Source organism: Solanum lycopersicum, chromosome 12, assembly GCF_036512215.1.
Source record: "Solanum lycopersicum chromosome 12, SLM_r2.1".
Classification (NCBI taxonomy): Eukaryota; Viridiplantae; Streptophyta; class Magnoliopsida; order Solanales; family Solanaceae; genus Solanum; species Solanum lycopersicum.
This window is the reverse complement of record NC_090811.1, coordinates 14,735,098-14,746,594: the sequence shown is the minus strand read 5'-3', so window position 1 is coordinate 14,746,594 and position 11,497 is coordinate 14,735,098.

Sequence of the window (11,497 nt, the reverse complement as noted above, 5' to 3'; positions counted from 1 at the left end):
TCACAAGTTCATGATTAAATATGTTTGGTTAATTGTAAAGCGAGGTGAAAAGTCCAAAGAGTTAAGAGCGTAAGTTGATAAGATATAGTTGTTCGAGTACTAACAAATGTTTAAGTGTGGGGTGGTGATCTTGGGCATATTTATATGACCAATTACGACAAATTACTCATATTTAACGTTAGTTTAGAACATTATGCAATCTAACTAGCATGTTTTATCTTAAGATTGTGTTGATTGCATACTAATAGACATGATCAGTGATTGTTCAGGTTACTAAGGTAAATGATCAAGTATTGAAAGGAAATTAAGTTGAAACCGACAAGAAGTAGCCAGACGCGACACTGGCGCGGCGCCCCAACCACCTTGTCGCAGCAAGGGCACGACGTGCCAGGTCAAGTTTGACTGTAGCATGTTTCATGTGCACTTGAAGTGCGGCACGCCAACCTGCCAGTAGAAATTTCAGCGCATCACACCCAACCATGTGTGGATATTTTAATGAAGTTGAAATTAAAAGCACTCCTAGTTGAAGTAGAATTCGACTTTATCTTCCTATTTAGTATATATAGACCCTTAGGGCCTCATTGTTGGGGTTCAACTTTTTGATTGTTGTGCAAGAGCAAGAATCCAAGTTTATAATAGGTTTTCATCTTCTAACTCTTTTATTTTTTGATAGTCACATGAACAATCGTCTTTTCTGGTTTTTTAATAGTATAGTAGCTAAGCGCCCTAGTTTTGGGGCTACTGCTATGAATTGAATGTTGAATATTTATTTGCTTCTGAACTAATTTTTGGTTGTTAACACAAGTTACTTCTGTATTCTTGTTTTACTATTTTATGTTTGATCACCATAAGATAAATTTAGTGTCTAATCTTAAAATTGAGAGAGGAGGAATTAGATAGACAGAGGATATAGAGAGATCAATTGACCCATTAGATAGAGGTGATTTGTGTTCAGGAGTGACGTCCGGACGAACAACTTGCTTGAATATGAAATAGGACAAAATATAAATGCTCGCCAATTATCTTACTTATCCTTTCTCAATGATGTAGTTAGGTGTCTAATTGGGGTAAGCGACGAGAGGTGTGTAGCTCGACTCATATAATTAACCCTATAAACCAGTAACTTGACAGCCAACATTAGTTCAAGCTAATAGTATCAATGCATGAGATTCAACATATGTCGTAGCCTTGGAATTGTCTTTTTCTTGCTTGAAACACCATCTTTAAATCTTTGAATATTAGTTACTTTAATTCATTGCTAAACGTAATTATAGTTAACAACAAACCATTAACTCTTGAAACAGTTACTTTTACTTTTAGTTGTGGAATTAAGTTTGCAAATGAATTGATCAAAAGTCCCTTGGGGATGATAACATGTTTTCTATAAAGAATATATATTACTTGCGCGACCACGTACACTTGCGTGTATATTGGGGCGCAACTAAGGCATGTGATGTTATGATTACAACCATTATTCAATTCACTGACTGAATGGATAATGTATTGATTGACCTGGTATCTATGTACCGTATGTATCACTGACATTTTCTCTGGAATTTTCTTTGATTTGTGATGCCCTTGATGCCCGTATTTATCTTTCTACCTTTACTAGAGAGTTGGTTGTAGTAACCCATGTGCATCATGATTGTTCTATGGTGTTTATGGGCGGATAAACTCAGGTAGATTTAGTCATACTTGATATGCTAGACTTTGATATGATCTTTGGCGTGACTTGTATGTCTTCTTAAGATTCGGGGAAGGGAAAGGTTAGAGTTGGAAGGGATGATTAGTCCTAAGCCATTATAGATCATATCTTTCCTCCAGTCTACCAAGCTAGAAGGACAGGTTGGTTTGGCATATTTAGTCCATATTCAGGGTGTTAGTGGATAGTCTCTTCTATTGAGTCTATACCTATGGTTTTTGAGTATCCAAAGGTGCTTCCTACATTTCTGATATGCCTTCAGATAGGGATATAGACTTTTATATTGACTTTGTGTAGAGTGCTCACCCATTTTTTATTCCTCTTTATCACATGGCCCTGACATAGGTGAAAGATCTTAAGACTCGGTATCTCGCATTCTTGGTTAGGGATTTGTTCATCCTAGTGTTTCTCTTTGGAGTCCTCTTGTCTTGTTCATAAAGAAGGAGGACGTTAGTATGAAGATGTGCATAGATAACCAACATTTTAACTAGGTCACCCCCCTATCCTTTGACTCGCATAGATGATTTTTTTACTCATTGTAGAGTTCTTTTATATTTCCTAATATTTATTACACATTGGGGTACCACCAGTTAAAGATACGACCTGAAGACAGACCTAAGACAACTTTTAGGACTTGTTATGAGCATTATCAGTTCTTGATGATGTATTTTCCATTGACTAATACACGTAGAACTTTTATGGATTTCATGAATGGGGTACTTAAATAATATTTGAATTCCTTTTATATTGTGTTTAAAGATTATATCTTGATTTAATTCAATGGAAATGAGGAGCTAGTTTGGGTTTGGGTTCCGTGAGACTAGGTATGTGTTTGTATCCATAAAATGATTGTACATCTTGTCAAGACCTGATTTCTGAAGTCATGATGGCACCTACTATAACTCCCTAATAGGTAAGTCAACTCCTACCCTGAAATAACAAGTAATAGGTATAATGGTAAAAACTAAGCAGAAGAAACAATTTTAATGTAATAATAAGAGAGAAACAAAATGCAAAAGAGTGTTTTTGTGTGTGTGTATATATATATACACACACTCTCTGTTTTAAATAAGTGTAAAAGTACTAAAACTGGACCCAAAATACAAAGAATTATCTCCAAATCCAAAAGACTTGTCATCAATATATAGATGGAGATGTGTGAAGTCCAGAATGTCATGTGCTCACCTTTCCTCTAGATCTCACAATGGTAGGCCTATCTCAACACTGATAAACGGTGCTCGGACATGCATCACAAAATAGATGGAGATGTAGAATAAGTACCAAAACAATAGGTACTCAATAGAAATCATAGGCCGATTGTGCAAGAAAAATAAAGGCAATATGAAATTCAAGAATCTAACACAATAGAGGTCAAGGAGTCGAATTCTAAATGAAATGCACATAAGTGTACTAAGAAGTGAATTGTAATAAGTAATAACTTACTAAACCTTACTGGACACCTATAAGTTTAGTAGGTACACTCGTGCGTAATATAAAACTCTAACGGACCTCATAATCCTAAAAGGTACAAAAAATAGCTAAGAACTAATAATGAGAACCATAGGATACTTTTATAAATGTCACAAGCTTCCATGGACTTTAACCACAATAAAGGCACCTAATAGAGACACTCGATCATAAACCGAAACTAACCTAATGTATGTGCTCAAACTTCAACAGAGAATAATGATGAGCAAAGGAATTCAACCATGACAAAGGTAAAATAGGGACTTAAACCATGAATAAAGGCAAAAATAGGAACTTAAACCTAATTGAATGAGATATAAATGGGTAGCATCAAACTGAAGCAATCAATAAGGTGTACAAACTCAAACCATAGAAAAAAATTCAAAAATTCCAATTCCTTTACCAACTCATGTCTAAACCATAACTAAGGACTCTCATAGCCTTCCATGGACTTTCACTACAGTAAAGGCACCCCAAAACCAACAGATCACATAGCCAGGACGCAAAACTAACCTAAGGTGTCTGCTCGGACTTGAACAAAGACTAAAGATAAGCTAGTGACTTGAACCCTGAGAAAGATGAAAGAGGAACTTAAATCATGACAAAAGGTACAAGCGTGAAAGTAAACCCAGTTGAATGAGATGTAAATGGGTAGCCTCTAAACCAGAGCAATCAAAAAGTCATATGGGCTAAAATCATAGAAAAATAACTCCAACAACTTCTAGAACAACCAAGGATCCACTCCAGCTCTAATTCCACCACTCGATGCCAAATCACCAATAAGCCCCATATAGCCTACATACATCCAAAATGATCACCAGAATAAAACATATAAGAAAGGGGAAAGATGAGTGGTCGCCTACTTAAAGATCAAACTATTAAACCCAAGTCTATTATATAACTCTACAAGGAGATGATTCATCTAAAGCATCTTCGGAGAGATTTTAAGACCCGTCGGCTATGAAAATATGCAAGTCAAACGAGACACTATTCTAGAACTAGACTAAGGACAAATATGATAAATATTAACAATAAACACATATCAAAAACACCACAAGTTAAGAATGATAGGGCTTATTAAAACCAACATGCTAAGAGTTTTGGGAACTCAATAAATATACTAAAACATGATTCTATCAACTGCACATGATCATCTATATATCACCCCAAATTCAAAAAATCAACATATATTTATATATTCAAGCTCAAACTAAAGGACGGGAAGTCGTAGCCTACCTCAAAAGATACCTCACACGTTCAAAATTACAAATCTAGAGCTTTTCCCTTTTATACAACCTTAAAATTTTGGCCTACTGTCAAAACTAAAATCACAATGTCAAGTACTCATTTACACACTAAAAAATCACATAAAATAAAGATAGACTAAAATTTGGAGTCAAAATAGGAAATATAGGACCCGCACTACAATTTTCAGAGTTGATTATGTCAAAAGGTCCAATCTAGTTCTCAAAACTTTTATCCCAAGAAAGGACACAATACAAGGCTCGAAAATGTTCACAGTCAATACATAAAATAAGCACCAATTAAATCTAAAAGAAAAAAGGAATAGCAACCCATTAAGTGTTAAATTTACCACGAACATTAACCCCCTGTCACTTTGTCACGACCCAAAGTATCCCTAGACATGAAATGGGTTATAGGACCCCAAATGACTCTACAAAAGACACATAGCATGCAACATAAAAGATAATATAGTTTAAGAGTTTAAAATGCAGCTTGTATCATAAAGAGTTTGTCAAAAACATAGCGGAAGTCTAAAATAGTCTCAAAGCCATATATTACATCAAGAGAAAATGAGACGTAACTCATACATCATATACAATCTTAGAAAAGTACATATAATAACCAATAAAGGGTTCAGTCCTTGAAACATGAGACTCATCAATATTTCAAAGCTACAAAGGTGAACACTATCCACACAAATGCGAAATAGGAGCGTCGAACCCAACATTAGTGAGATAATATAGGAAAGTGTATGTGTTAGTAGAATGAATGTATCAAGTATGACAAAGATGTATAAAAGTTATGAAATCATGTTAAAAGGACTTCTCATGGCATGCAAAGACTAAGTTAAACCATAAGAAAATGGTTATAAAGCATGGTCGTGATCATGGAGAATGTAAATAAAAATCATTTTTAGAACAAATGTGAGATAATTCTAGAAGTAAGCTTAGTTCATTATAGTGGGAAGTAGTCATTAACCAACATATAAACCATGTGAGCTATAACATGAAATTCAATGTCTATCCCACACTGAAAAGAGATGTTCTCATGTTAAAAGGACTTCTCATGACATGCAAAGACTAAGTTAAACCATAAGAAAATGGTTATAAAGCATGGTCGTGATCATGGAGAATGTAAGTAAAAATCATTTTTAGAACAAATGTGAGATAATTCTAGAAGTAAGCTTAGTTCATTATAGTGGGAAGTAGTCATTAACCAACATATAAACCATGTGAGCTATAATATGGAATGCAATGTCTATCCCACACTGAAAAGAGATGTTCTCACTTGACAAGGTAAGAACCATAAACTTCTAGCTTAAATGGATCTAGCTAATGTCTATCTAAGACGAACCTATGGTGTCGCATACTTATGGGACATAGGTAATCACCTCTTGTCCCCTCCGTGCTAAGAATAAATTCCACAAAACTAATATTTACTTGTCTAATCATTAAAAGACATACGTAATCGCCATTTGTCTTTTCATCCATCAAAGGAACATCAGGTAGCCAATCAAACCTAGGTTTCATTATGATAGATTCTAAGTCTTGATCCAAAGTTTAGTTAAGAAAACGTTTTAGCTTTAAGAATTCATTATGTGAGAAAACCCTTTCACATCTATGTATTGAGTAGTATGTGAGAAATCCTTTCAAAACAACAAAATTTATGCTTTACTCCTAAAGAAACTCAAATCACTTTTCATCAATTTCATAAAGGTTATGCAAATCTTCATAAATTCATATTGCATAGTCTAGAAAACATAGGTTATGCATGGGTTCATGGAGAATTAAACTTAAAACATGAAATTAATTTAATTCATGCATAAGAAGAAATAAGAAAATCAATTCGATCAATAGTGAAAGGAACAGAAGACAATTGAATGAAAACACTAGTTTGATTGAGGAATCTAATCTTTATAAAATTAGGGATTTTAGGAACCCTATGTAGGAAAGAGCTTCATAGATCAAGAATATCATACCTTGATGCCAAATCTTGCCATTAATTGAAGATTTGGATACTTGATCTTGAAACCCTAGACTTCTTCTTCTTCCTTATAGAACGAAATATTTGAGAGGATGAACTTGATCAACTTTTGGGAATCTGAAAGAATGAATTGAATTGGGTAATTTGAAGGTCAAAAATCATTATATAGGTCCTAGGGTAGATGGCAAAACGACATCGTATTGGATTAAAATATTTAAGGAAAAAACCAGAAGTCCTTTTAAAATAATAGTTGAACCCTCACCGACGGCCTGACCTATTGTCCTTACGTCCTACCACACACCGTCTTTGTCAAACATTTGTGGGTTCAAAGACTACCATTTTGGAGCCCCAATGATAGGACGCGATGTATGGTCCGTGGGTCCACTTACATATAATACAGCTCGACCATAGGTCCCAACTTTTGATCCTAAAATTTCACTAAATCTTAGAACGACCTACAGGACAATGCCTATGACTCGTACATTAAATGATGAACCATCCTGCTGAAACGTAAATGAGTAATGGGACTGGAAATTTTTAGAAATCCTAAACTTTGACAACCACTGTTTACCTATGATTCATGGTTCTATAGTCGGTTGTTCTATTTGTAATGGCACCAAATTTGTGAAACCTATAATTTTTGTTCTTCTTTTCAAATCCGAGGTGTTACAATATATCCCCTTGAGAACATTAATTATCAAATGGAACTCAAGACATCGTAAGGAGGGTAGGAACTAGACCTAATATCCCAACATGAATGAAATCACATAAACGCACATATCCGAGAAGGAAATATCAACTTCAAGCTAAAGCATGTTCAAAACATCATTCATGAGGTCTATGTACAACTCATGCTCAAATTCACATAGTATGAAGAATTCAATCATGTAAACGTATTCTCTCAAAATTCAGGATTTTCATGAACAAGCATAAATGAGAAGTCATAGAACATCTAAGATACATGATACCACAAGAGTAAACCATGAGGAACTTCATACCTCAAGTTAGAGTAGGAATGGGGGAAAAATAATTAGTTATAAGATATGGATAATCGTCTATTTTCTACTTGGTGTTAAGCATAAATCCCATGGAATAGTCATTAGTCTTTACTTATCTTATTATTAAGATATATCGGTAATCGTCACTTGTCTTTTCATCCATCAAAGGTACATCAACTAGTCACATCAACTAGTCAATCCAAGCTAGGTTTCATTAGAATAGCTTCTAAATCTTGATTCAAAGTTTAGTTGAGAAAATTTTTCAACTCTAAGAATCCTTCATGTGTTAAAATCTTTCACATTCATGTATCTTGTAGTATGTGAAATAATTTCACATCAACAACAACATTTTTATTTTACTCTCAAAGCAACTTAAATCATTTTTTTATCAATTTAACTAACATCATGCATATGTTCAAAAATGAATCTTTCATAGTTCAATACCCATATTTGATCATCATAGTCTATAAAACATGGCTCCATCGAGAATTCAACTTAAAAGGTGCACTTACTTCAATTCGTGCATAAAAAGACAAAATAATCAATTTGATCAACATTGGAAGGAACCCATGACAATGGAATAGAAATCCTAATTTGATTGAGGAATCTAACTTTACAAAATTGGGGATTTAAGGAACCCTATAGAGGAAACAACTTCATAGGTGAAGAGTATCATACCTTGATGTCAAATGCTTGCAACTAATGGAGGATTTAGGGATTTGATCTTGAAACCTTAGAATTCTTCCTCTTTCTTAGAGAAAAATATTAGAGAGGATGAACTTGATAACTTTTTGGGAATTTAGAAGAATAAATTGAATTGGGTAATTTAGTAGTTAAAAATCATTATATAGGGCCTAAGATAGAGGGTAGAACGACAGTATTGGGTTAAACCATTTAGGAAAAGACCCGAAAGCCCCTTTAAAATAATTGTCGAACACTAAGTGATGGTCTGACCTATGGTCCGTAGGTCCTACCACAGACCGTCCTGGTCAGCCATTATTGAGTTTAAAGACCACTGTTGCAGACCCCCAATGATGGGACCCCATTTACGGACCATGGTGCACCTGTGGACCATACACAGTGATCGTGGGTCGCAAATTTTGATCCTAAAATTTCACCAAGTCTAATATGGACCTATGGGACATAACTACAACTCATACATTGAATGAAGAACCATCCTGGTGGACCATAAATAAGTACTAGGACTAAACATTCTTAGAACTCTTTAACTTTGCCAACCGCGGTTCTACCTAAAGTACATGGCCCGACTGTTGAAGGTTTTGTGTATACTGGCAGTAGATCTATGGAATGTGTAAGTTTTTCCTTCTTTTCAAATCTGAGGCGTTACACACTTCTTCAACACCCCAATGTGACGCCACAAACTCCGTGAACACTCAGGACTTAAAATCACTAATTTTAGAGCTCTATAACTCTAATCTTTGCCAAAAGAAATAAAAAATATTGGTTTTAATCATGTATGGTCTTATTTTAAAATCAAAGAAAATTTTCTCTTCAAGAATATGGGGCCAAAGTCCACAATCGTAAGCTCCTGTCCAAATCCAATCACGATCGCAAAGGCCAATTCATGCAATCATGATGACAAAGATCTTAAACACCAATAAACTCCTATCACAAATGTGATGAGGGCATGTGACTATGATGGTAAGCATAGTTCTCTCTGCGATCACGAATGCACCCACACAATCATGTTGAAGGAGTGCACAAAAATCAGGTGCATTTATCAACAACAGCAAGAGTTCAAAAATCACCATAGGAGCCAGGATTTTTTTTTTTGAAATCTTGAGCATGAAAATAAAATATAATACCTTAACACTTATATATTTCATACTCAATGGAGTAGTATTACAACTAAGGTCGTTATGAAAATAGTGGGTCCACACCCAAGTTCCAATTTAAGCCAAAATCTATAAGGAGGTTTAAAATTTTCTTGGAAGCCAAGGGATTCGTATGAGAGGTTGTGCTAGATAAAACTCAGGATTACGGATCTAATGAAACAATCAAAATTGTATTATGAGGCTGTCTTTCTAATTTTAACCAAGTCATATTCAAGTTTCAAAATCCCCAAGACATGGAAGTCTTACGCAGAAACAAAACTAACAATGAGGTGACAAATTATTAGTCTTAGCAAGTGATAATTGACTTGGGGTCTCTATAGGAATTCTGTAAACATGAAAAGAACTTATTCACACATAAATTACTTAAAGGGTCAATACAACATCCACTACTAAAAAGGACATTTGTTCGTGAAAGTAGGAGACAAGAAACTCCAAAGACTCAAGCGAGCTAGTAAACTACTCTTGCATCTCACAATCGGTCTCCCAAATATCCTCCTTAGTTGGAAGAGATCTTCACTGGACCTTAGCCACATGAATGTCTCTTCAAAGCACCTCCAGATATCTCTAGGTAGAATAAAAACATGCCCTTCACAAAGATCAAATGGTCATACAACTCAACCATATTTCAACACATGAGACTCATTAGGAATATACCAGTGCAACATCTAAACATGGAAAACCGGGTAACTTAATATGTAGTATGTAGAACCAACTTATAAGAAACATCACAAAAAATTTAAACTCAAATACCTAATATATCATAGGCTAAGTTGCCACGCCTCACGGACCTCATCAAGCCCTTCATGGGCAATGCACAAATGAATGCCTGATCACCAACTCCAAAACTCAATGTTTGATACTACAAACAATATAACTATGATGCTTACTCTGAGCTCCCCTGACGTTATGTGAATCACCTTCCCTTAATCTAAGGCCTCATGAAGAAAATCTAGAGAGCCACAATGCCTACTGTATATGGCCTTGATAGGGGCCATCTGAATACTAGAGTTTTCGCTATTATTGTAAGAAACTCCACCTAAGGTAACAAATTGTCTGACCTGGAAAATCCAAAATAAAGGCCTACAACATATCCTGAAGAGCCTAAATAGTACACTCTGATGTCCATCAACCTGTGGGTGAAAAGTTATGCTAAGGTCAACATGAGTACTCAACTTTTCTTGAAAGATCCTCTAAATTCTAGAAGTAAACTAAGAACCCTGATTAGAGATAATGTATACAAGCACACCATGAAGGAAAACTATCTCTCGAATATTAATATGATCCAAACTCTACGTACTGAAAGAAGACTAAACAGAAAAGAAGTGTGCTGACTTAATCATTTGATCAAACTATAGCTTAATGTTGTCAAACCCTCTAGAAGTTTAAGACAAACCTATAACAAAGTTCATGGTGATACGATCCCACTTTTACTCAGGAATGGGTAATATCTAAAACTCTCTACCACGCCTCTAATGCTCTACCTCCACATGCAGGTGATGAGTCCAGAACTAGGACTCATTTAGTGCTATATTTAGTAAAAATAGTGTGTGATGAAAACTTTTAAGTTTCAAGTATTTGAAGCTTAAAAGAAAGCATTGATAGTATGTCACAAAAAAGGGGGACAAAAGGCTAAAAAGAACAAAGAAATGGAAGTCTAATGATCGCCGAGTCCACTTGGAGGATCTCCAAAGAGGCATACTTCACTGTTTGTTCTAGTGTGTTGATCTCTAAAGAATTGGATAAAATCGGTGGAAGAAGGAAGCAGTCGGCATGTCGCCGAGTAGTTTCCTGAAGAAGTACTATATCACCCAATGGTCCAAGACACAAAGATGTTGTAGGCAAGAAGGGGAGGTGATAAATAAAACAAAGGGAGAATTTCCTAGGAGATCAGTGATTCCCACGAAAGTCACCGAGTGATCCACTATAGCATTAATTCTAAAAGTTATAAATTCTAGTTTTATTCGTTTTCTTTTTAAGAATTCTGAAAGAGAATAAAAAGTATCATATTCTTAGTATTTAATAGTACTTTTTCAAATTTTTACTCTCAAGTTTGTAAGGGTTTTGAAGACTTGAAAAAAAAATTATCTCTTTCAATTTGGAAGTGAGTCTCCTTGATTCTTTTTGTTTTTCCTAGACCAACACTTATTTTCTCATACCCATTTGATTTCAACATCATTGAAGGTATAACTTATATTTCATGATATGTGGATAAACTTACCCACTCTTGGGTTGTGGTTTAGCAAAAA